General features: G+C 43.0%; 1 protein-coding gene across 2 annotated transcripts in view; it reads left to right on the top strand.

Annotated features, from left to right (window-relative positions):
• The first annotated feature begins 1,340 nt into the window (after window positions 1–1,340).
• TRIM2 (tripartite motif containing 2) overlaps window positions 1,341–24,125 on the top strand; it is a 159,771-nt gene continuing 136,986 nt past the window's right edge. Inside the window, exon 1 of one of the 2 annotated variants that reach the window (XM_058721132.1) lies at window positions 1,341–1,458. The gene's annotated coding sequence lies outside the window, so the exon portion shown is untranslated. Of the gene's footprint in view, window positions 1,459–1,747; window positions 2,122–24,125 lie in introns of those variants that run through there. The other variant, XM_058721134.1, reaches the window with a different exon arrangement.

Genomic DNA, 24,125 nt, shown 5'->3' with positions numbered 1-24,125 from the left:
AATGTGGATTTTCAAAACATGCAAATTAGATGGTTCTTCTTGACAAAAGTCTTTGCTTTATGACAAAATTTCCTGTATCCGTTCTTTTACATAAACTGTTTCCTTAAAATATGGAAATATCACTTCCTTTATGGAAATTGGATACATATGGAACTTCACATAAATGCATTTGTGACTATAAAAGAGATGCATTTGTATATATGTGTATATAGATGTATATACATGTATACAAATATATATCTTTCAGTCTCAAGCCAGAGATTAATTAATATCATATTATAATGTGTATAGTAAAATCTCATTAATTCAAATATGCCACTAATTTTAAGCTTTTAATAACTCAGATATGAAATATAAGGTTTATGGTAAGGTGAAAGCAACATGGGGTATGTGTTTGTACGGAATCCTGTTACGGTTTGTATAAAGCTCATTAACTCGTTTCATTTTATTTTTTTAGTACCGACTTGTGGTTTGATGAGTGTAAAATGTCCATATCCAAAAGTAACACGATGGCATATGAACATTTAAATTTTTAACACATTTGGATACAGATAGTCTCATCCACCCTTCCCCGTTTTCCCCACCTGAAACTTCACTGAAATGATGAGTTTAATTTTGCAACCATGTGTTCATCATAACCTGATGGTGCAAGGTTATAATCAGAACAGTTCCTGGGTTTCTGTGTAGGAGATCATCCACAGCCAAGTATGATTCCCACGAAGTCTTCCCCTGTTGCACACATTTTTTATGGGCCTCTCCTCCCTTCTACCAGGAGCTAGCTAGTGCAAAATAACTTTTACATAGTATCTTAAGCAGAATAGAGAAAAGTAAATATGCAGAAGGGAATGATAGAATTCGTTCTAAAGCCAAGTATAAATTTGTTTGCTGGAGGGTGGGAGGGGTGAATGATGCGGTGCCCCGGGGTCTGCATTGTCCATTAACCCCATCCGCGTTAATTCTTGCGCAGCTCGGTCTCCATTCCCAAGTATCACTGCCCTTCTATTTTTGCCCTATTACCCTTGTGAATCTGAATCTGTGATTTAAAACAGGCATCCTTTGATATCCTTCCTGGACCGCCTAGTGCTAGGTCGCAGTTGTCAGGGTAACAGCGAGTCTGAAGGGAGAACCGGCTTCCACGGAAGTTTCCACGGAAACCGCTCCCTAAAGACACAGGTGCGGCCGGCTGGGCTGCGCATAGAAGTACCCTCGGGGCAGGGCGGGACCCGGGCGGGGGGGGGGTGGGGAGGCCGCGGGGCGTGGCTGGCAGGCTGCAGGGCGCTCAGTATGGGTTAGGTGTACATATATTTAGAAAGCACTGCTTAAGGTGAGATATTTCATTTGCAAAACAGAACAACTACTTCCTTCCAGCTTGATAAAATCCAATCGCTCTCGAGGAGCTGTCAGCGCGTTGGAGATGGTCCAGGTCAAGGAGGATCTGCAAAGGAGCCCCCCCAGACAGTAAGGTTCTGTTGGCCAGAATTCTCCGGAGAGGCGGGAACGTTAGCGTGAGCCACTAAAACGTGAGGGAAAGAGTTTGGATGAGCTTCCTGCGTGCGTTTTGCAGGGTGCCAGGATATCCTATCAATGCCCAGAAATCTGGTTTAACTAAGGCTGAGGTTTGCTGCGTTCTTTTACGTAAGTCCCCTTTACACTCGAGACGCAGGTTAGGTTAACTAGAAAGGCACCCGCCTCTTGTTTTGTTTCACAAATACTGTGGTGGAGAGTATCAGATTTACGCTCCGAGCGATTAAGAAAGAGCTGAGGTTTCTGGAGAATTCCTGGGTCAAGGCTGGCACTCCTGGTCGGTCCTTGCAGTGTCATGCCAGCTGCGGCATCGCTGGGTCTGAGGCAGGGTGACTGCGGTTGAACAGGCGGACCTCAGTCCCCAGCCTGTCATCTTTGTGTCTCTTTATGGGGGGAGGGGCCGTCTGACATAGTTATTAAACCTGGCAGCTGCGTTGGCGGCACCGCGGAGCATTTTGAGTGAGCTTGCAGAAAATGAGGGGCTTTGAGCTGGTCGCCTGCTAGTCACTTCTGGCTGCCTGAAAGGCGGCTCTCGGCGCTTGCTCGTCTTAGCGGTGGCGCGGGGAGTGCGCGCACTATCCGAAGACAATTGGAAACGTGAGTATCTGTGGCTCCGTGCGGCTCGCGGGCGGTTCGGCTCAGAAGGAGGGCTTCCACCCGAGCGGCCGCGACGCAGGAGAGGCGGATGCGCTGGGGCTGGGGCCGCCGGAGGGCCTCGCCACGCGCGTCGCCACGCCTTGTCTGGAGGTGGTGCGCGCTGGCGCCGCGAGGAGGCGACAGCCGGGGCGACTGCAGGAGGGGGCTGGAGCGCGCGGTTTCTAGCGCGTGGCTTGGGAACGGGTGCACAAAGAAGAGATCCTCGGGCTGGGCAGGCCGCGTAACCCTGTTAGCTCAGGTCCTTTTTGAGGAAGCGGAGACGACGCATTTTACGGTTGGGTCGAAACAATGAGATGAGACCAGGGTTCTCCCTCCCGGGGAGACCTCTGTGCGCCGCGCAGTGACCGCCCCGGCGAGTCCCGCAGGGGCCTGGGCGTGGCTGCAGCGCCAGGAGGGCGGCGCGTAGGTGTTCCTTTGGGATCTCAGCGCCTTTGGGATTTCAGAGCGTCAGGGGCCTCCGGCTCCCGCCGAGCCCCGAGCTCAATCCTTCCTTTCCCCTGATCGCACATTGGGTTCTAACTGGGCAGACATTTTATGGAGACCAGACATAAAACATTAATTCCCTTCTTTCTCTTCAAACTGTGAGTGTGTAGGGGTGTGGTGGTTTTTTCCTTACTATCGATTGCTGGAGGGAATCTTGTAGTTCAACTTGTTTTTCTGTTTTTTCTCTGGATAACATTTCCAACCATACAGAGCTGGCATCTTGCAAGGGGCGCTCTGTGGTTTATATATTAATTAGAAAATGTTGGCTTTTCCCTAGGCGTTGCAGGGAGCGTTTGCCAGAGTCCGTTGGCTCCAGAATGGCAAGTTCAATGTTTGGTGTGCATTTTGATGTTTTTTTTGTGTGTGTGTGTGGTATCATGGAGACTCAGTCTCTGCTCTTGCTGGATGTAAAGCCTAAGTGCTGGTGTCTCTGAGGCTCCATTTTTTGATGTGGAATCTGGTACCCAGAATCAGAGGCCGATGGCCATGGAAGGATTTACCTTCCCAAAGGAGCCAGCCAAAACCAGGATTCATCATATGTTGGGTGTGTGGGCAGTCAACTGTGGGCAACCTGCTTAAGCTTTCCAGGCCTCGGTTTCCTAATCTGTAAAATGGGTGCAACAAAATACTATCTCATTGAGATAGGCTAACATTTGTGTTGGTCTTCCAATTCCATCTTACACTAAGCAGCATTTCTGTTATAATTTGACAGTGAAGGATTCGCTAAGAAATTAGCTTAGAGGGGCACCTGGCTTGCTCATTTGGTACATCATGCAACACTTGATCTTCAGGTTGTGAGTTCAAGCCCCACGTTGGGTATAGAAATTACTTGAAAAATAAGATCTTAAAAAAAAAAAAAGGAAGGAAATCGACTTACAATTTGCCTAAAAACAGACTAAGCTATTGATTGTAAATTACTTTACAGGCAAAGAACTAAAACTACTATGGGCATGCTTATGTCCCCTTGAGTTTTACATATCAGGTTATGGCCCTGGGGAAAGGTTGATGTCTCTCTCACCTGAAAATGAGACTTGCTATTTGGTGCTTTAATTTGTTCTAAATCTTGTTTTTTCCATCCTGGAGTGTGATTTCTCAGGTTTTTGCAGTTGAGTTCCTTGTTAACAAAAATCATATGATGATTAGGTGAAAATTTTAAAAAGTGTTGTGAAAAGAAATTAATGTGATTCTGAGATAGTAAGTATGACATTCAACCAGAAATAAATACCACTATTGAGCTACTCCAGTAAAATAATGGGTAGGGTATTATTTCTAATTTTGTCCATTGTACTTTAAAAAGAATGTGGAGAGGGGCACCTGGCTGGCTCAGTTGGAGGAGCACATGACTCTTGATCTCGGGGTTGTGAGTAGGTTGGGTGTAGACATTACTTAAAAATTAAAAAAAATAAAAAAACGTGGAGAAGCTGGAGGAGAGGTTGAGAATGGATGAACCAAAATAATGAAGCAAAAAGAAGAGAAACTAACAAAACAACACAAAAACCTAGGGCCATGTGAGGTGCTAGAAGAATAAGAGAAAACCAGATTTTGGTAGGATATCATGAAAAACTTTAAAAATGGTAAAAGAGTGAAATAAGCCACTGAGGTGTTTCAAGAAGAGAATAATTTATGACCTGCTTTTCAGGATCTAGCCTTAGCCATTTGTAAACCTGGCTGCACATAAAAATCACCTGGGGACTTTAAAACCCTTCTTTGGCTTGGGTCCGTCTCCGGGCCCAGATCCTGACTTAACTGGTCTGGGTGCAAGTGTGGATAATTTGTCAGAGCTCCCTAGGTGAAACACTAGATAGAGAAACATTTGTCTTGCCTAGGATGGCAAAGTCCATTGCTGCAGGGGGCCAAGCAGGGATCATAAATGCCTGAGGAGGTTCAGGGGCCTGGGGTGGGGCAGGGCGGGGTGGGGGGGGTTGTTTAACTCCAGAGGACAGCTGTGATCCAGGGGTGGATGTCAGCCAGCTTTGCGCGATCTTCTGTTTTATCAAGGGAATCTGGAAATCTAGTTTATTTATTAATATGAATCCTTCAGATCTTTAAAGGTTAGTAACTAATTAAGAGTAAAGCACTTAAAAGTATGTTGTACTTGCCAAACAAAACACACCTGCTGAAGCTGGCCCACAGGCTAGATTAGGCAACCCCAGCCATAGACCTCTCCTTCTTTCTGAGGGAGGAGCAGGGGCTGACTAGCCGCTCTCCCAGGACCTCTTCTAGCTGCAGTTCTGGTTTTACTTAATGCTTTCTTTTTAACTTAAAGAAACATTTCTTGGCCTCATTCACTCTGAAGGCATGTGTCTTCTTGGCTAAGTGTCTACTCCTCAATAGATCTCTCTGGATTTTTTGAAAGAAGAAAAACAAAATTCTCTAGTTCCCTAACCTTCAACTAACTTCAAGTTAAGAGTCTGGTCCCTGGAGATTAGGGTAGTGACTGTGGACCCTAAGGTAGGAAATAACCACGCCTATCCCTCCTGGATATTTACCACTCGGAGCTCTCTGGCTCCCTCTGCTGGTCATGGAGATGGGGTGAGTGGAGAGTGGGCGCTTGATCCATTGCATGGGAGGCCTGGTAACTGCCTGGAAGCTACCTTCTGGGGTCTGTTTGGTTGGGGAAAAACAAACCTGCATATAAGCAGAACCGGTGTTGATGCATGAGCCAAATAAATGGACTTTAAAGGTTCCCCGTTCACACATCTCTTAAATTTTCCTCTACTTTTCCCTGAGCCGCACAAGCAATGGAAAAGAACATGTCTCCATGAGCAGGGAGGAGGCATTCACCACCACTTTCCATATATAAGAACTTGTTTACCAAAGGTATAAAAAATTCAGACCTAAAAATGTGATTCTACTGGATTCTTCCTGCCTCTTCCCATTAGGCTAGGGCTGCTGTTACTTTGTTTGGATGTGGAGGCAGGTGGTGAAGTAACAGGAAGGCAGGATATCCATCTCTCTGGCTAGTCCTTCCCTGTAGTGCTAAGAGCAGGGTGCTACCTCCCTCCCTTCCCAGCGATGAGGCACTGAGAGCCTTCTAGGCTGACCACAGACCTGTGTGTGCAAGGTGGCAGGGACTCAGCATGGAGGAGATGAGCATTTACCCCAGAGCTGATGAGCAGAAGCCAGCTTTGTTCAAAATAGCTTTGTTAAGCAAGGTGGCACTGTACCTAAATGAAACCAGTATTCTTTAGCAGCTGCCTGTTTCCCAGAGAAAAGGAAAGGAAATAGGTGTTTCTGCGTGCCAGAACCAAGAAATGTGTTTCTTTGAGGGACAGAAGCCACATCAGCCCCGGCATTGAGCTGCCAAGGCTTTAGCTGGGACCCAGATGCTCCACTCTAGCATAATCTGCCTCTCTTCTAGTGAGTGCATGAAAAAAGGGGTTGATTCTTGTACTGGATTCCTAGATGAATGCGTTTCACCTCATCAGCCCCGGCCTCCAGCTGGGAACCAGCTTCCGGGGACCAGGATGTGTGATGGGGTGTCATGAGGCTGGTTCGAGGATCTGACAGGGCTTCACTTCAAGCCCCAGGACTATGCAGCCTCAGGACTATGGCCCAGGAAAGGGCTGTACATAAGATTCCTCCTACTCCGTGCTCCTTTTAGTCAAGGGATCAAGCTATGGAGTGTACTTTGGGATCAGCCTTACCTGATGTCTGTCTTTCTTCCTGCTGTGGCTGAGGCTGCTTGTTAAATACATCAATTGCCTTGCCCCAGAATCTGGAACAAGTTCTGCCCTTTTCTGGCCTGATAATGATAGGTTGCCTATGGAAAGTTCTGGGCAATGGATTTGTCTACCAGGCTTTACACAAGCAGCTGGTATTTTTCCTTGAGGTATTTTATCTGATTGCCTCTCCACTCTAGAACGTTCCTGTTGTCTCTCCCTTTTTGGCAAGTTCATTGTTTGGTTTTTTTTTTTTAATTTTTTTAATGTTTACTTATTTTTGAGAGAGAGAGAGAGAGACAGAGTGCGAGCAGGGTTGGTGAAAGAGAGAGGGAGATAAGGAATCTGAAGCAGGCTCCAGGCTCTGAGCTGTCAGCACAGAGCCTGATGCAAGCCTTGAACCCACGAACCGGGGGTCATGACCTGAGCCGAAGTTAGATGCTTAACCCACTGAGCCACCCAGGTGCCCCAGCAAGTTCACTCTTTTTTTTTTTTTAACGAGTTTTAAAATTTTATTGAAATTCAATTTAGAATTTAACAATTTAATACAGCATTTTTTTGAATATTTTCTAACCAGTATTTTCACCTGCTTTACATGATTTCTGGGAACAACTTTAAAGAACTGATACTTTCTGCTTTATTTTCCATAATATGTCAATTATACATTCATTAAAATCTCAGATAGTTCCCGCAAGTTCACTCTTAACGTTAAGATCTACTTAAGTCTGTCCAGGAACAAAAAGAAAAGTTAACACACCAATCCATGTTTTTGAACTTCCTGTTGGTTGTACAAAAAATTAGTGAAGGGGAAATTTGATGCTGTTGGCTAAAATGCAACTGTATATTCACATGACTATCCATCTCTGTCTTGCATGATCAAAGATTCTTATTATAGGAGATTGCTAGAAGGTAGACAAGTGTCAGTAAAGTATCCTGCAGGCTGAGAAGTCACTTTAAGACCAAAAAACAAAGCAAGCCACTGCACCCCCTTTATGCAAAGTTTTATTCAGGGTAACTTACTGACCAGGGGATTGGGCAGATGGGCAGATAATCCAGGCGGTAGGCAGCCATCCTTCATCTCTAGTCTCCACCAAGTCCAGACCTCAGTCCCCAGCTTTTATAGAGCAAGGGGCATGGTGGTGAGGTCACAGGTTAGTGGCCCCATTTGTGCGCCAGAGGATCTCTACTAGTTACCTAAAGTGATGCCTTGACTGAGCCACGTGAGGGAAGATCAGAATGAGCCTTCCCGCATTCCAGTCAGGTCATACGTTAACCTCCTCCACAGGGCCTGGAACATGTAGCCCCAAGGGAAGTCATGGTGTGGGCATAAACAAAATGGAGGGTCAAAGATGGCGTCAGTGTTATCAGCACTCCTACAGAGATTAGTAAGAATATTACTGAAGCTCAGTTATGTAATACTATGAACTGTAATTGGTTAAAAAAAAATAATTCCATTGAAAGTTTTATTTTAAGGTAGATTATTATCATCATCATATAATAGCAAACTGAAAAGTAAATTATCCTTTTAATGTATAATTATATATTATGGGTAACAAGATTCCCCCAAATTACAATGAAAATGTTAAATCTATTAAATAATTGCTTTTTTCCCCCCGCTGAGTATAAAAATGAAGCATGTGGCAGTTTCTAAAATTAGCTCTTGCTATCATGTTTCGAAGAAAAGATGTATGCACAAAAAAAAAACAGGTAAAGAATATAACAACACATCAGGTAAAGTGGTGACCTGACTCATCAGATGATAGAACTGGTGACACAGATGGGCTGATCTACGCCAAGACCCAAAAGGGGGACACTGATGTTTGCAGGTGTAGTCAGGCTACTCTGTGCTGGCTCCTGAGCTTTGAGAGAGGGTCCGGAACTGGAAGGGTGAGTGGAGATAGAGGCACATGTCACCTAAAGACAAACAGCTTACACAGTAGCTTGAAGGGCTGCATGAGCATGGGTTTATTTGGCTCTCACTTTCGATAGTTAATGGGGAGAAAGAAGAGAGGCCTTCTTTCCGGAGTCAGATGATTGGGATTTGTATTCCAAAAGTGTGTGACCTTCAGCTATTTGGTATAACGTGCAGAATCTCAGTTTCCTCATATGTAAATGGGGGCAGCCATTGCATTATTTTAAAGAAAAAGAAGAATGGGGGCACCTGGGTGGCTCGTTCAGTTGAGGGCTGGACTTTTGATTTCCGCTCAGGTCATGATCTCTTGGTTCATGAGTTTGAGCCCCCGAGTCAGGCTCTGCACTGATAGCATGGAGCCTGCTTGGGACTCTCTTTCTCTCTCTCTGCCCCTCCCCTGCTCGCTCTTTATGTCTCTCTCCCAAAATAAATAAAAATATAAAAAAATAAGATAAAGATGAAGAATGGATGTCAAGTGTCCAGCATGGCTCATGGTGAGTATTGTTATCAAGACAAAGACAAAAGATGGGACTTTACCTGACCTCAGTGTCAGAATGAGGACTTTAAACTTGCTTCCAGGACAATATAGAACCACTGTAGAATCTTTAGGAACTGAAGGCTTTCTTCTACCACTTCTACAAAAACTCGTTGCATATTTACACATTCCTACATGACCATGTATACCTCTACTTGGATTTTATCTTCTGTCTTGCATCTGTAATTCAAACTTCAACACTGTAATTTGTTCAGATTTATCAGGATTTAAGTATACTCCCTAAAATCTGTAAGAAGACCATCTCCCAAGATGGTTTTCCAGGAAACCATGTGACCCATGGTCAGTGTTGCATTGATTTCCAGCCTTTCTGGAGAACTATTAGTAGCTCAGAGTTTAATACTGTAGTAAGCTGTGACAGCCAGGTAATACTGTTCCAGATGGACCTTGTGGAAGGAACTTCAATGCTCAAAATTTTTTATTGTATAGCATTACCTCACTTCCACTAGTGTATTATTCTTCTCAGACATTTCCCCACAACTCATTATTTTGAGCTATTCTAAGTAAAAGTTACAACTTTACTATGCTTTTGGTTTGACAATGAGTAATATGTACCCACTGTTCTATCTCCATTTTACCACCTTCCAGAACTGTTCAGTGCAATTTTTAGAATATGAGTCAGTTGCAATCTTCACACTGTGGTTTTGAAACATCTTTTTATGACCCTTCTGACTGAGATAATTCTCTGAAATTGCTCTGCCCCCTTCTTCCCCTCCCTCCTTTCCTTAATTCCTTTGAGGTTGCCTTTGTTGAGCATAATCATCAAGCAGAATAAGCTGTGTTACCTGACACTCACCCCCTCATCAAGGTTCTAGGAATAAGGATTTCTGAGATAGTCCAGGAAAACAATAGATCTCGTTAGTTTCCCCAGAGGAAAACTAAGTAGTCTTGTGAGTTAGTATTAGGAGTTTTAGAAGATGATTGTTTTTCAGGCTTCATTTTAGGGGTTGCAGGGGCTGGGACCTAGCTTTCTGCCTTACAAACAATGCCTTCAGTTTCTGTTCTTTCCTTTACATTGGTGTTTCCCCAGGAAGGAGAGGGAGACTAGGTATGACCGTTTTGCCTATGTGAATTAACTCTTCATTGGCCACATTTTTTGGACTTCCATTTACCATCCATTCTCTAGTATTTTGAGTAACAAAGATTTTGTTGTACTTTGAACTAAAATAGGTCCTTTGTTCTAAAAGTGTGATACGAATTTTTGAAATGGGGACTGTGATCCCTGTTTCATACAAAACCACTTTGCAAGCAAATGTTTACAACCAACTCCTACTGTTCTTACAAGCACAGAGATGGATCAAAGACACAGCCATGCTCTGTGTTAAAAAGTAACCTCTGCTGATTAAATGTGTGTACTATGTGACAGGCACCATCCTTGTCATTGTGCATGCACGATCCCATTCCGAATCCTGTGACCAGGTGTTGTCCTCATTTTAGAGGTGAGAAAACCGAAGCTCAGACAGGTTGGATAAATTGTCCAAGGTCACTCACTACTAAGAAGCATGTGCAGGAGTTCGACTCAGACCCGTCTGACTTGAAAGCCATGGCTGTTTCCAGTATACCCTGCATACCATATATGCACAGCAGAATCCCTTGGACTATCCTGTTCCCCCCCCCCTTTTTTTTTAAGTTTATTTATTTATTTTGAGAGACAGAGGGCAAGCAGAGGAGAGGAAGAGAGAGAGAGCGAGAGAATCCCAAGTAGGCTCTGCATGGTCAGTGCAGAGCCTGATGCAGGGCTTGAACTCATGAAACTGTGAGATTGTGACCTGAGCCAAAATCAAGAGTCGACACTTAACCGACTAAGCCGCCCAGGTACCCCTCCCCCCATTTTGGGTTTTATTTGAGTTTCCTACCTACTGAGTGTTTCATGCTCAAAGGACTCTCACAGACAAGATTAGTACACTTGTTAGTCTTATTGGTATCATCAAGTTCTCACAAAGCCAACCACTTACAAGGAGGTCTAACAAATTTCCCAGATGACTGAATATTGGGCAGTATTCCAAGGTCTGAACTATGTCTAAGACCCACACAAAAGTATAAGTAAGGGTTAATTAATTATTTTGGTGACTTAGCTCTTCTTAATATGGAAACTCATGCCTTTCATTTCTGGGAAAGTGCACTCTTCATTTTGCTAATTTCTTCCCCTTTATTTCCTTCTCTTTTCTGGAACTCCAGTTAGCTAAACATTATGCCACTTAAATTGATCTTCTAATTTTCTTATCTTTTATGCTATTGAGATCTTCTTCTTTTTAATTTTATAATTTCTAAGGTGTCATTTATGTCCTTTTATTTTTCTTAAATATTCTGTGGTTTCATGGGTGTAATATCTTTGGGGGAGGGGCTTTGAGGATATTAAATATAGTGGATTTTTAAAACATTTCTTCTACTCCCTGTATTGTTTCTGTGGCTTCTGAGTTCCTTTTTTCTGTTTGTTTGTTTCAGACTGTGTTTTTTCTCAAATGTCTAATGACCTTTGCCAACTTACTTAAGAGTAAGGCTCCAAAATGTTGGGTTGCAGTCTTTGTGTGATTGGTGGACCTCCTTGGAAGAACCATCTAGTAATAAGCCAGGTTTTCTTTGGGAGACCCCAAAAGGCAGTGTTGGGAGAATTTTTCTTTCATGAGAACATTTAGTTTCTTTTAAAACTGGGAAGTCTCCTAAGTATACTTTTGCTTTGGGTAGATAAAATTGATTTCTACCATTCTGTGAGCATGAAAGGGAGCAGAGTCTGGAATGCCTACCATTCAGTATCCAGACTTCTCCTTAATCTCCGACTTTCAGTTTGCTGTGCCTCTGCTTCCCAGGAGTCTGTCTGGTGACCTTAGGTTAAAATTCTCCTCTTGAGTAGAGGCTGTTAATTTTTAAAATCTTTTTACCTAACCACAGAGCTCTGTGTGTGTGTTGTGGAATCAGCCATAGTATAACATCAAGGATTTGGACTCTGCAGCCAGAATGTTTGGGTTTGAATCTTGGCTCCACTAATTACTAGCTGTGTGACCTCTGTCAAGTTTCCTAAACCTTGTAGTTGGTGACTCTGTGCTAAAGGTGAATGGTACAATGCCCAGGGAGGAAAAGAGCCCATAATTTAGATTTTATTTCTCTTTAGTCTGAGCTATTTTGCATTAAAATTTTAATTTATTTATTTATTGATTTATTTATTGATTTATTTAATGTTTACTTATCTTTGAGAGAGAGAGAGAGACAAAGCATGAGAGGCAGAAGGGCAGGGAGAGAGGGAGACACAGAATATGAAGCAGGCTCCAGGCTCTGAACTGTCAGCACAGAGCCCGAAGCAGGGCTCGAACCCACGAACCGTGAGATCATGACCCGAGCTGAAGTTGGATGCTTAACCAACTGAGTCACCCAGGCGCCCTGAGCTATTTTGTATTTTTTAAAAAAAATTTTTTTTTAATTTTAAGCGTTTATTTATTTATTTTTGGGAGAGAGGGAGAGAGTGGGAGAGGGGTAGAGAGAGAGAGGAAGTGAGAGAATCCCAACCGGGCTCCCCACTGTCATTGCAGAACCTGACACCAGACTCCATCTCGTGAACCATGAGATCATGATCTGAGCCAAAATCAAGAGTCAGATGCTAAACCGACTGAGCCACCCAGGCGCCCCTAAAGATTCTTTTTTAAAATAATCTCTACAACCAACACGGGGCTCAAACTTACAGCTCTGAGATCAAGAGTCGCATGTCCCACCGGCTCAGCCAGCCAGTCATCCCTGGGCTATTTTGTATTTTTAAAACGCTTTCTTTTATCACACACAAACCAATGAAAGCACAAAGGAATACAGTTGCACACATGATCTTTCTGCAAAGATGGCGTGGGGTTTTCCACTGAAGTAATTCATTGTTCACAGAGTTTGGCAATACGGAAAGGAAAAAGTCTCTAAACAAATAGCCCATTGAAAAACATACCATGACATGAAGATGATGCAATGGCAAATGGCAACGTGGAAAGAAATCCTGAATGAAAATGTTGTGTTCCAAAAGGATCAAAAGCTGTCCAATAAAATGGCAAAGAAACAATGTTTACTTTGAAGCCTTACTCAGTTTTCATGTTTGACTTTACCCTTGGAGTTTTTAACAAGTTATTTGTTTTTCGTTCATCACCATACTTAGAATCAGCATGGTTTATTTCTCAGCTCTTGAATTCCCTTTGCCTCTGGGATAAGTGTAAGACTATGGAGTACAGAGAACCCTACACCTCCCATAGCAAGGGTGGGAGAAGAGAAGCAGCTGCTGGGAGGGGAGAGGTGCAGGGGAGAAAAGATGGAGACAAACTTTCGTCAAACCTTCGTAAACAATACTATTTAGGGAGAAAGACGGGTCTACGGTTCTGTCCCCCGTGAGCCTAGGCTTGCAGGGGTTGTTGAAAGTGGTCCTAGGGGCGCCTGGGTGGCGCAGTCGGTTAAGCGTCCGACTTCAGCCAGGTCACGATCTCGCGGTCCGTGAGTTCGAGCCCCGCGTCAGGCTCTGGGCTGATGGCTCGGAGCCTGGAGCCTGTTTCCGATTCTGTGTCTCCCTCTCTCTCTGCCCCTCCCCCGTTCATGCTCTGTCTCTCTCTGTCCCAAAATAAATAAAAAACGTTGAAAAAAAAAAAAAATTAAAAAAAAAAAAAAAAAAAAAAAGAAAGTGGTCCTAAATCCCTACACCCAGAATTTCTCTTCTGCAGATTTTTTTGGCTTGGAAGTATAGAAAATGACAAAATACATAAGTGTTTGAATCACATGAAATATAAAAATATGTACTTTCCAAGGCTCATTTGCCAATTTCCGTGTTGTTTACTTAATTCTTGAATTATCTATGGTGATTAGGAAAAACAAAACAGGGAAAATATAGCCAGACACCTATATATATAAAGAAAACATTTTATTTATTTATTTATTTATTTATTTATTTATTTATATGTTTATTTATTTTTGAGAGACAGAGCATGAGTAGGGGAGGGGCAGAGAGAGAGGGAGACACAGAATCTGAAGCAGGCTCCAGGCTCCTAGCCATGAGCACAGGGCCCGACACAGGGCTCGAACCCACAAACCGCGAGATCATGACCTGAGCCGAAATCGGATGCTTAACCGACTGAGCTACCCAGGCAACCCTAAAGAAAACATTTTAAACAGGAAAAATGTGCACAGGTGTATGTGCAAGGATTTTTTTTTTTGCATTTGTAATATTAATTTATGCACAGCAGGGGACTGGTTAAATAAATTGTGCTCTATTCATAAAATAGCATACTATGCAACTACACACCAAGAAATGGGATTATAGAAGTAAACATTTCCATCAGGGGAGTTTTTCATGATATGTTATTGGTAGAAAGGTAAAAGAAGTTATCAATTACTATCAATTATTTTGTTTTAATAATATGTTTGTTTAGAAAATCATCTGGCATGATGCTAAAGTGTTAAGGAATCATTTCTATGTGATAAGATAATAAATGTAATTGGATTAATGCAAAGATCATTAATTGCTTTTCAAACTAGAAAAAAAAGTATATAGCTGTAAAAGTGACCAAAGGCAGGCAATGGGAAGCACAAAGTTAGAAAAAAATGACCTTAATACACATGTTGGAAAATCATGATTGTACTGAGTTTAAAACTATAGAGACTTTCTTTAGCATAACTCAAGATGTTGATTTTTCATTTTCTCAAATGAAACCAGTTTAATAGGCTTAAACGTATAAAATAATGTCTTAAATTAGAAAGCATAGTGGTACATACACAGTAGTTGATTTAATTACACTGTTAAAAGGTCTTTGAAATAGTGTTGACTTTCCCTCTATAATCGAGCACTTATTTAAAATTCTTTTTTTAATAATTTTTATTTTTTTAAGTTATTTTTTTACTTTGAGAGAGAGAGAGCACATGAACAGGAGAGGGGCAGAGAGATGTGGGACAGAGAGAATCCCAAGCAGACTGCACCCCACCAGTGCAGAGCCCAAGGCCGGGCTCGAACTCACCAACCATGAGATCATGACCTGAGCCAAAATCAAGATTTGGATGCTTAACCGATTGAGCCACCCAGGTGCCCTAAAATTCTTTAAAAGATTTTCATTTTATATAAATTCCATAGTAGTGGAAGCAACTTGTTCTCTTCAAGAAATCAATCTATATTGAAGAGCAGAGAAGTTGCTATTCAGGATGCCTTTGGGACCAAAATTTCAGGCAGATTCTTGAAATATATTGTTGTGACCAGCATGCTTTAGAAAATGCAGACTCACACACCATGCTTTATAGATTGAACATATCTTGTTTGCTTTACTTAATTATCCTTACACTTGTTATTTGGGAGGCAAATCTTAGTTATTGGATTATATTAAAAAAAAAAAAACCTGTGTAATATGCCCTATGTTTGCATATATCTACCTTGATATATGAATTTTGATTTAATTTTACTTGACTGTTTGAGGTAGCATTTTTTTGCCTGTCCTTTTTCTGGTGTGATTCAAGTTTTATGAATGTATACAAATATATATGCCTATGTATAGAATATATAGGAGCATATATGTATTTATAGGATATTTTACTAAAAAAGATATCCCTAAACCACAGCATTGGTAAAGATTTTTATATTGATGATGGTTCCTTGTCATCCTTCATCATAACATTGACAAAAGCACCAACTTTGTGAAATGTTTTTCCAACCTTCCAGATAGTCTGTAATTGGAATGTATTTGAATTTTTGATTTCTGAATGTCTATGCCTGGCATCTATCCATGCCTAAATATGGTACATGTAAGCATGTACATTTCCCTCTATAGCACCGTACTTAGCACGAGTGAGGGATGTGTCAGTCTATAATGGCATGCACACAGTCAGGCATATTCTAGCTTCATCTGCATCTACAAAACAGATGTGTCCTTGTGTGACTGCCCATGGAAGGATTAATGGCACCTGCAGCTGGGATATGTGGATGGTACATTTCAATCCACTGCATGGCAAAGAATATGCTGAAGTGAATGGCCTCATTGTTGGGGCTAACAGTGTTAGCCTTTTAATTAAAGGAGAAGAGGAAAGAGAAGGGGGAGCGGGAGGGGGGAGGGAGAGGGGTGGGTGAAGGGAGGGGGAGGGGCAAGGGGAGGAGGGGGAAGAGAAAGGGGAGGAGGAGGAATTTAGTAAATAAGGAAAGGGAGGCTTAGGAAAGGTAAGTGGCTTGCCCATGATCTTCTGGTTAGTACGGGGTGTGGCCATCTTTAGAACAGAGGCTGTCAGATTACAGATCAGCATATCCACTATCTGAGAAGGGACAAGAATTTCCCCCGTGCTCAAGTGACCAAATATAAGTAAGCCACCATAAATATTTACCCTGTATATATTTGATTTTGGATCATGTCTTATATAGTCTGTACCTCTCACAGTTCCTGCCACATTGCTTTTAACATAGCGAAGTTTCCATAAATATGCATTTAATTGAGTAACAGAAAAAAGATGGTAATTCCTAGTTCAAGGTTTAAAGTCTGTGGATTCAGTGACTTTTAAAATATTTTTTTCTTTTGGGAGATTTCAAAATTGCACAAGAGTAGAAAGAAGGGTATAAAATGTTTATAGCAGCACTCTCAACAATAGCCAAATTATGGAAAGAGCCTAAATGTCCATCAACTGATGAATGGATAAAGAAATTGTGGTTTATATACACAATGGAGTACTACGTGGCAATGAGAAAGAATGAAATATGGCCTTTTGTAGCAACATGGATGGAACTGGAGAGTGTGATGCTAAGTGAAATAAGCCATACAGAGAAAGACAGATACCATATGTTTTCACTCTTATGTGGATCCTGAGAAACTTAACAGAAACCCATGGGGGAGGGGAAGGAAAAAAAAAAAAGAGGTTAGAGTGGGAGAGAGCCAAAGCATAAGAGACTCTTAAAAAACTGAGAACAAACTGAGGGTTGATGGGGGGTGGGAGGGAGGGGAGGGTGGGTGATGGGTATTGAGGAGGGCACCTTTTGGGATGAGCACTGGGTGTTGTATGGAAACCAATTTGACAGTAAATTTCATATATTGAAAAAAAAAAAAAAGGGTATAATAAGTCTCCATGAATGCAAATCCAGTTATCAACCTTTTGCCAACTTTGTCCCTCCTCCTCAAAAATTATTGCTGTTTTGGTTTTTGCTAATATATTTTCAAGCAAATCCCAGATATGTCATTTCACCTGTAAATACTTCAGGATGGATAACTAACAGACAAGGACTTTTTTTTTTTTTAATTTTTAATTTTTTAAAATTTACATCCAAATTAGTTAGCATATAGTGAACCAATGATTTCAGGAGTAGATTCCTTTTTTTTTTTTTTAATTTTTTTTTTAATGTTTATTTATTTTTGAGACAGACAGAGACAGAGCATGAATGGGGGAGGGGCAGAGAGAGAGGGAGACACAGAATCGGAAGCAGCCTCCAGGCTCTGAGCCATCAGCCCAGAGCCTGACGCGGGGCTCGAACTCACGAACCATGAGATCGTGACCTGAGCTGAAGTCGGACGCTCAACCGACTGAGCTACCCAGGCGCCCCAGGAGTAGATTCCTTAGCGCCCCTTACCTATTTAGTCCATCCCCCCTCTCACAACCCCTCCAGTAACCCTCAGTTTGTTCTCCATATTTATGAGTCTCTTCTGTTTTGTCCCCCTCCCTGTTTTTACATTATTTTCGTTTCCCTTCCCTTACGTTCATGTGTTTTGTCTCTTAAAGTCCTCATGTGAGTGAAGTCATATGATTTTCAGACAAGGACTTTTTAAAACACCAAAAGCATAACCATCATAAAATCATCATACCTAACAACATTTTCAGTAATTTTTAAACATCATCTAATATCTCATCCATATTCAAGTTGACTGTCTCAAAGCCATCTTTTGATAGTTTGTGGAATCAGAATGGAAATTATGGGCACATTGCATTTGGTTTTTATGTTTCTTGTATTTTTTTCTCTATAGTCCCACCAGCCCCTGTTTTTTGAGTGAATATGGACTTCTCCTCCCCCTTCCCCTCCTCCTCTTTCTCACCCTCCTTCTCCTTCCCCTCCTCCTCCTCCTCCTCCTCCTCCTCCTCCTCCTCCTTTTTCTTCAAGAAACCAGGGCATTTATCCATTACAGTGGTTTTTTAACTGGTTCTGGGAACACTTCCAGGAGGGGGTTAATGATGCCCAATTTTCAGATTTTCATTCCTGATATGCTCTGGAACGGTGTCCATGTTGATAAGAAGATTCTGTGTTAGATCCTAACTGTTCCTTCAGTGCACAAATGTGTATTGACAGCCCGTGCTATGCCCACACTGCATCCAACCTGGGGATACGGCGGTATCCCAGTGCCCGTAATGGGATGAGTGATGAGTGATGAGTGGCCGTGAAAGAGGGTGAGAACCATCAGGCTCAGAAGAGGGAGACAGTGCCCTTGAGTTGAGATGGTTTGAGAAGCAATGCGATGTGACGTTTCAAGGCCTCAGGGGCAAAGGTCTGGAGTGGAGTGTTCCAGGAAGACAGTACTGCAGAGAGCCTAGAGGAGGAAGGAGCTCCGAGGCTCAGAGCAGGATTAACCAGTGCAGGGAGCTAGTAATGGGAGGGAGGAGGGCAACTCCCCAGGGGCTTGGGAGGAGAATGGGTTCTAACCTGAGCACGAATAACCCTTGACATGTGGTGGCCTCTGATGAAAGCAAGTTTAAAAAATACCCTGACCAGATGAAGGCATGGGGATATGGCTAGAGTGGAGTGACGGCCTTCAGGTCTGGGTCTAGGGCTGTAATCTCCCTCACATGGACCGAAACCCTCACCGTAGCCAGATTTAGGGGTTGAGGAGGGAGAGCTGGAAGGTCATGGAAAACAGAGCACTGATGTCTCCATTTGCAGATTCAAAGCCCTAAGAAATGCAGGTGACACATTCTCATGGTGGCCAGAACCAGAGGAGGAACAGAACCAGGAGTCCTACCAGCAGCCCATCCTGTTCGGGCTGGTGCTCCCACCTCCTGCTTGCACTCTACCACACCTCTTCTCTCTACTCTCTGGCCCAAAGAAGCTTGCCTGGGAATCTCTTCCCACTTGGAACCAGTCTGCCATTAATAATCGCAGTGCACGCATTCCTAAGGTGCCGGGCTGCAGAGGGTGTGAAGTTCAAGGAGTTTGTCTTAACAATGGCTCCATTTTCTTTCTTTCTCTTTCTTTCTCTTTCTCCTTGTACTTCTGGTGATTCTAAACCCATGCAACTGTAGTTTGGAGATGTGGCAACAATTACATGAAGACAGTGGCTTTCCCTGAAAGTGCAATCAACACATTTAACTTGACAGAAAACCTACCTTCCCACCCTGTCCCTTAGTCATTCCAGCTGGCTGTGAGACTCTGGGACCAGTCCTGAGACCCTAGTTGAATAGAGAGTTGAGGGATATAGGTATCTCCCAGGACAGATGGGATTATACTTAGGTCACCAGGCCCATCAAGGGTATCTGAAGGAACTGGTTCTTGCTAGCCCATGTTATCAGGCACACTCCCCTCCAGCAGGGTGATTGCCAGCCCCCCAACACTGGGATTCCTTAGTAACTATTTCCCGAGAACAAGATGATTATTTTAGTTATATGGTCACCTAGTCATCTTAATTTCATTAATAAAATAAACTGTTTCTTTTCATTATAAAATGCTTGTAATTGACTAATGCATATTGAATAAGCTCAGTGAAGTAGAGAGCTCTGCTGGACATCATAAATAGACTATCAGCAAACCTTGTTCTTGCCATAAAGGCAGATAAGATGCAAAGAAATTCTCAAGGACAAACAAATTGCATGTTCTAAGTCACCTTTACCAAATGTATTGCAAGATACTGGTGCCTACTGTATCTGAACAAAACTGTTTTAATGGCTGTTAACATTCAGGGGGGACTGAATGATCCATGTTCCCACCTCTTTGTCAAGAGCCTGTGCAATTTTTTCTAGTGTATTGATTCTATCAGACCAGTTATTGGAAATGATGTGCACAATGGGCTATTCTCCACTCTTGACTACGGCATATAGGCAAGGATTCCTAACCCGGCAGTAACGATGGTCTCACTGTGGCTGGAAAGGGCGGGAGTCATGGAAGCAGGGTTGAGGAGTAATGGGGAAAGGATGTTGTCCTAGGAAAACACACTGGGGGAAGCTGCTGCATTCCGGGGCCCAGCATCGAGCTTGACAGTAGGAGAATGGCGGATTCATGAATTTTAAAGAGAAAGGAGGAATAAGCGGCAATAAGCTAGAAATACCAGCACTGTGATTTATCTCTAATTTGGACTTTTCCTTTTTTTTTTTTTTTAAGAGAAATTCTCCCTTAAAATTGATATCTGAGTCACGATAAATAAATGTATGATTCTGATTAGATCCTGGGCTGGAGAGAAGACATTATTGTGACAGTTGGCAAATATGAGCTATAGATGAGGGAGTAGTATTGTATCAATGATAAGATTTCTCAATTTGGTAGCTATGGTTGTGTGTCAGCTTTTGTCCTTTCCTAGTTCACTTTGAAGTCTTTAAGAGTTAAGGGGCATGATGTATGCAGTTCTCTCTGAAATTGTTAAAAATGGTGTAATAGGGGCTCCTGGGTGGCTCAGTCAGTTAGGTGTCCGACTTCAGCTCAGGCCATGATCTCGCAGTTGGTGAGTTCGAGCCCTGCGTCGGGCTCTGTGCTGATAGCTCAGAACCTGGAGCCCACTTGGGATTCTGTATCTCCCTCTGTCTCTGCCCCTCTCATGCTCATGCTCAGTCTCTGTCTCTCAATATGGTTGTATTGGTTAAGACTTAATTCAGCTGTGACAGAAAACCCACAATAGCTTATCAACAAGGAAATTTCTTACTCTCTTAGGTAGAAGGAATCCAGAGGTGAACAGTCCAGTTCATAAAGTTGTCAGGGTCTAGGGCTCCATTGCTTTTGTTATTTTGTGTATCCTTGTAACTGGCTTCCACTTCATGGTCTAAGAGGTCTGCTTCAGTACCAGCCATTTCCCACATTCTAGCCCAGCAGGAAGGGGAAAGGTTTGAAGAAAAGGGCGAGGGGGAGCCAAGCGGCCAGGTCAGCTGTGATAACACAAGGTTTCTCGGAAGTCTTTGCTCAGTCTTTCCACGTGCATCTCATTGGTCAGAGTGTGGTTTTACAGCCACAGCTAACTGCGAGAGAGCCTAAGTAACAAAGCCTTTATTCTAGTGTTCCTGGGCCCACATACAAATCGGGGGATCCGGAATATGGAAGAAAGGGAGGAGGATGGTAAGCAAATAATTAACAGTCTCTACCAAATGAAGTCACCTTAAAGAAGACAGCTTCTGCCCAGCCAGCCTCCATAAACTTGTGACCCAAGGGCCCTGCTGGACTTTGGGCTGGTCCTATCTTGTGAATGCAGTTCAGTTAATGCAGCAGGTGATATTGGTAGGCTGTAGTTTTTATAGTCTGCTACCATTTTGAGCAGCCAAACTCTGTGGACTTGTGGAAGACCCACTTGGTAGCCACCAACTACTGGGCTTGTTGAGGATTAATCCCTTAAATGGCTTTGGTCTAAGAGAACAAACTTAAAGAAAAAAAAAAAAAAACAAGGATATTGTGAGTCAGAATAAAGGCTCTAGTGCCTTCTGGCTGCCTGCAGGCAGGAGGAAATAGGAAATAGGAGTAATATTTATTTTGCAGTTGATAGAGGGTGAAGAGGCCTATTTTGTGGGAAAGTTTGTTATGCTAACAAGCAGTTTTTCTAGTTCCTTGACATGTTGACTTTGAGGCAAGGGATAAGACAAAATGATTCCTGGTCAAACAAACTTGAGAATCATGCATTCTTAGATATTCACAATGCATGTTAATACATTAAAGGCTCTGAGGGGTTCTGCAGTAAGGAGGTCTGTTTCATTCAGAATTGTCCACTTTGTGTGTGTGTTTGTTTTGAGAGAGAGAGAGTGCAAGTGGGAGAGGGGCAGAGAAAGAGAGAGAGAGAGAGAAAATCTTCAGCAGGTTCCACGTCCAGTGAAGAATCAGGCACAGAGCTTGATCTAACTACCCTGAGAACATGACCTGAGCTGAAATCAAGAGTCGATCACTTAGCCAACTGAGCCAGCCAGGTGCCCCAGAATCCTCCAGTCTCAACTACAACTTTGCTTTTTCCTGGTGTCACTTATTTGCTTCTCTCTGTGTCAAGGTGTGCCTTTGAGTCATGAAGCTCATACTGATCTGCCTCTAGCTTCATTCTGAAATAGTGATTCTGGACTCTTCTCATTTATATTTCCCAGAAGGGGGACTTAAATCACCATTTAAGTGTAAGGACAAGGTTTTCTTCAGATAGCTGAATTTGGAAGCAAATGGAAGCCACTGTTCCATGGGGATAGGTGGATTGACCTAAGAGGTTTTTAAGGGATCTTTAGAAAGTCAACACCTTATTTGTGCGGTATCATGGCAAGTCTGGACCGAGTCACTGTACGTGTGTGCCTGGGTGCATGAGCGCCCCACAGCGCTCCAAGCAGGGACCTGGGTGCAGACAGCCAGCTGCTCTGTGTTTAGGATACCAGTTAGGAGGAAGACAACCGTTAACTATAATAGACTTCTGTTGCCAGATCTATATCGTTAACTGGGCAGACATCACAGCCCAAGACTTCTCTCCCAGACCACATCAAATTCTCCGAATACTAAAGTGAGTTTTATTTAAGCTGGTGAGATGAGGTCAGATATTGTCACTTTCCATTTGAAACCTGCTGTGGATAAAATGGATTTGCTTTGTCTTCAGAGGGCTGACTGATAAACATTATAATTTCGTCTCTGTGAAGCTAACTAAACAAGAATACTTTGTCCTCAATAAATTAACAGCCCCATTAACTCGGTGCATTTTTGGTACATTTAAAAAGAATTTTGCTATATCGTAACATAAGGTTTTCTTTTGTGAAGCTCATGGCACATTTCACATGCCATCTCATTAATTTTTGCTATACCCCTAGGAGGTGGATATTATTATTCTTACCAGGAAAATGGAGGCTCTAGACAGCCTCGGGTCATGCGGCTAATTGGAAGATGGCCAGAAACAGAGGCAAGAGCTCTCTGGGTCCCAAGTCTTAGCTGTCAGAGCACATGGCCTTTGAAAGGCAAGTTTTGAGTGTTGCAATCTTGCCTAGGGGGAAAAAAAAATCATCCTTTGGGAAAAATACTAACCACTCCTGCTAGCTCCATTAGGCATTCATTCATTCTGCAAATATTCATTCCTTCTGCAAATATATATCAAATGCCCGCTTGTATGAGGCATCGTCCTGAGTACTGGAAATGCCCTTGCCCTCAAAGAGATATGCCTATGTACTTGTCCCAAGTGTCACATAGAGCCCTCTGGTAAGGGCTAAGGAAGAGGACCTCAGGACGTTGAGCATGTACAATTGTAATAATAATGATAATAAGAGCTAACTGCTACATGATGAGCCTTGCGCTGTTCTAAGTACTAACTAACAGGGCACTTGGCTGACTCAGTCAGAAATGCATGCGACTCTTGATCTTGGGGCGTGAGCTCAAGCCCCATGTTGGGTGTATAGATTACTAAAAAAAGAAAATAAATAAATAAACTTTAAAAAATTTACTAACTTATGTATTCTCATAACAACTCTTTGAGGTGGCTACCATTATTAATCCATTTTACAGATGAGGAAATTGAAGCCCAGAGTGGTTCAATGACATGCCCAGGTCAAACAGAATAGGTGGGATCCCTACCAGGCAGTTAGCACTAACCATTAAGAATAATGACTCTCTAGAAAACCTCTAAAAGGCAGGAGAAGGAAAAGAGATGGTTCTGGGGGCCCTACGGACTCTGATCACAAGTGTCTAGCTCAGGGAGTGACTCTAGCACACAAGGTACTGACTGTGTGGTGGCCCGATTCTGAGCCAGGCTGAGACAGTCATTTGAACAGGACGAGGGCTCGCTGACCTCCTCACCCCTAGTGGACACATTAGGCAGACTTATCCCAAAGACTTTCCAGACTGTAAGAGGCTCGTGGCCCCACACCCTGCCCTGCCACCTCCCATTCTGAAGATAGCTCTGCCTTCAACCTTCCCTCATCTGCCAAGGATAAAGATGTATGGAGTATGGGTCCAGGATGCAGAAGGTAGGGAGTAGCAGTGACGAGTCCTCATTTTGACTCAATCCCAATATCGCCATATACAAGGGCTGGAGGTGGCAGATGGGGTGTCCTGCTTACTGAGGCCGTCTGATGCCCCTGCTGGCTCCCTGCCCTCCTCTTAGCCCAGCTCATGTCTCCCTTCCTCTCCCCAGGTGACGCTGGGCTCCCTGTGCCACGGAGAGTGCTGCACAGGAGTCAGAAGATGTGGGTTTCCGCTCTCCAGAAATTTGTCTGGCATCTCCTTCCTACCCTGAGG

The sequence above is a fragment of the Neofelis nebulosa genome, chromosome 3 (assembly GCF_028018385.1).
Source record: "Neofelis nebulosa isolate mNeoNeb1 chromosome 3, mNeoNeb1.pri, whole genome shotgun sequence".
In the NCBI taxonomy this organism is placed as follows: Eukaryota; Metazoa; Chordata; class Mammalia; order Carnivora; family Felidae; genus Neofelis; species Neofelis nebulosa.
The sequence above is the reverse complement of the archived record's forward strand: the minus strand, read 5'-3'. Positions and strand labels throughout refer to the sequence as shown.